The 2,956-nt window shown below is 38.5% G+C and overlaps 1 protein-coding gene across 4 annotated transcripts in view; it reads right to left on the reverse strand.

Annotated features, from left to right (window-relative positions):
- The window catches only part of LOC121385172 (zwei Ig domain protein zig-1-like), a 34,743-nt gene extending 32,464 nt beyond the window's left edge, over window positions 1–2,279 (reverse strand). The window contains exon 1 of one of the 4 annotated variants that reach the window (XM_041515756.1): window positions 2,150–2,279. The gene's annotated coding sequence lies outside the window, so the exon portion shown is untranslated. Of the gene's footprint in view, window positions 1–679; window positions 964–2,149 lie in introns of those variants that run through there. The other 3 variants (XM_041515732.1, XM_041515740.1, XM_041515746.1) reach the window with 3 other exon arrangements.
- Between the last annotated feature and the right edge of the window lie 677 nt (window positions 2,280–2,956).

The following is a 2,956-nucleotide window of genomic DNA, read 5'->3' on the forward strand; positions in this document are numbered from 1 at the left end:
AGCTGCTACTACTACTACTACTAATTACCTACTACTACAACTACTGTTGCTGCTGCTACTACTGTCTACTACTACTACTACTACTAACTACCTACTACTACCAACTACCTACTACTACTACCTACTTACCTACTACTACTACTACCACCTACGACTATTAACTACTTCTATTACTACTACTGATTACTAGTATACTATTAACTACTACTTACATTACTATTTATACTATTACTACTTGTACTACTTGTACTACTACTACTACTACTACTACTGTTGCTTTTGCCATTACTATTGTTGCTACTACCACGTAATAACAAAGTAGTAATAATAATTCATGACGAAACGTAATCTATCCTAACCTAAAGTAATATCAATATCAATGATAATAATAATAATAATAATAATAATAATAATAATAATTATAATTCTTAAACGCAGGTGCGTGTGCAGGAGCAATGTTTTGGGGTCGAAAAACTTCCTTATCCAGCAAATTGTTTTCTTCTTTTTTTTCTATAGATTTTCCGGGTGATCATGACTTGACCCGCCTTATAAACGTCGCTCGCCAGTCTAGACCTCCCTGCTAAAATTCCTGCACAAGCACCTGAAACAAGTTCCATTTTGTATCATGTTTGTGTTCAAAGTGATTTTTAAATGATTTTTTTTTACGAGCTTTACTAACCGATATTGTTTTTTCGCGATGGTCATAAACGTGATACCAAAGAATAACGAGTTTTTGTATTCTATATAATACCAAATATTCCTGTTTTAAACGGTGGCATATAATTTTATATATGTCGAATGGAAACCAACAATGTTTACACGTCCAAATCCGAGAACGTCAACCGATTGTTTATGACGTCATGAAAAGGCACTTCCCGATACACGTGTTATATTATTGTTATATTATTTGTTTATTCTGTGGTAATAGACCACAATACGTGACACAACTCACTTATACTGACTCTGTTCATGTATTTATGAATAAATAAATTGATTCGATATATTATGAATCACGTGACATGATGTGTCCTAACGTAATGTAACCTGCCGTAATGGTATACCGCAATGGTATGCAAATTTGCAAGGTCTCTAGGTAATGTGTTGCTGGTGATGGGTCATTTGCTTACAATCCAAAAAGACCCGTGTACCTGAGCGTAACGTTTTCAAAGATTTGTTTAAAATGCGTGACGTCAAACTAATCTGTGCTAATCGTGATGACGTCATATTATCGATGACGGCGACTTTAGTACTGTGATTTACTAAAACAATTAATTAAAATGTTATTTTAGAAGTGTTATAGGATAAAAAGAATTCGCTACTCGTTTTTTTTAATATGTAAAATATCAACCTCGTCTAGTTAATCGGTATTTGTCTCGGCAGAGCCTCGACAAATACCGATTAACATAGACTCGGTTGATATTTTCCATATTAAAAAATACTCGTGACGAATCCTCTATGTAACTTAACAGCATAGTATAGCATGACATGGTATATGGCACAGGCAAATCACAGGCATAGGCATAGCACAATACAGCACAGCACAGCATTGTATAGCAAACAGCACAACACAGCATAGCAAAGCATAGCTAGAACAGCATAGCACAGCACAGCATAACATAACATAACATAACAGTATATAATTATATCATATCATATCAATAATATAATCTAACACAACAAACAATATAACACAACATAACATAATAGCAATACACCATAATAGTGTTTAGATCTAAATGCAATGCAATCCAATCCAATCCAATCCAGTCCAAAGCAAAGCAAAGCAAAGCAAAGCAGTGCAAAACATAGCCCGAGTACAATGAGAGCGTGTTTATGTCCAAATGTCCGTCTAGCTCTCTTACAGTCAGAGTACTCGGGCTATGCAAAACAGTGCAATGCAATGTAGGCAGTGGTGGATCCAGAAAATGCATGGGGGGGGGGGGGGGGGCAATGACATGAGGCGGAATGCCAAGGGAACTTTTAGAGGAGGATCGTAAAAAAAAAAAAAATATATATAATAAAATTATAACTGTCGCAAAATATAGGGGGGGGGGGGGGGCGGAGCCCCTGGGGCCCCCTAAATCCGCCTCTAGTAGGCCTAATAAAACATAGGAACTCATTCTTTAACATAAATGACTTTCTTTCTTACTTTTTCACTTTTTTCCCACTGACGTTAGTTAAATTTGGTGTTAGTTTTACGGTCACACGACATCATCGTGCCAGTCGCACCTTGTAGTAAACTCATTTCGGTATCACGGCGTGTTCCGCATAGTCCTGACCGCTGTTTTGTTTCACCTTCCTGCTTAAATGGTGTACCGTTAAAATACCGGTTCCCACGGCGACAATGTTAAACAATGTTGCCCTTCTGTACTGTTGCGCATACATCACGATATGACACTCTAAAATTAGAAAATAACATAGACCGCGGAACACGGAAAGAAAGAAAGAAATGTTTTATTTAACGACGCACTCAACACATTTTATTTACGGTTATATGGCGTCAGACATATGGTTAAAGACCACACAGATTTTAAGAGGAAACCCGCTGTCGCCACTACATGGGCTACTCTTTCCGATTAACAGCAAGGGATCTTTTATTTGCGCTTCCCACAGGCACAATATCACAAAACCATGACCTTTGTTGAACCAGTTATGGAACACTGGTCGGTGCAAGTGGTTTACACCTACCCATTGAGCCTTGCGGAGCACTCATTCAGGGTTTGGAGTCGGTATCTGGATTAAAAGTCTCGTGCCTCCACTGGTATCCGAACCCAGTACCTACCAGCCTGTAGACCGATGACCTAACCACTACGCCACCGAGGCCGGTGCGGAACACGGGTGCGTGGTGATCGAAGGGGAAATCCCGCCAAGTATTTGGGGGCATAGTTTGCTTTACTCACCTCTGGGACTTAAAGAAAATTTGTGAATCGGGGTTTGGAATAGGTGTTTGAATGAA

Source organism: Gigantopelta aegis, chromosome 2 (genome assembly GCF_016097555.1).
Source record: "Gigantopelta aegis isolate Gae_Host chromosome 2, Gae_host_genome, whole genome shotgun sequence".
NCBI classification, from domain to species: Eukaryota; Metazoa; Mollusca; class Gastropoda; order Neomphalida; family Peltospiridae; genus Gigantopelta; species Gigantopelta aegis.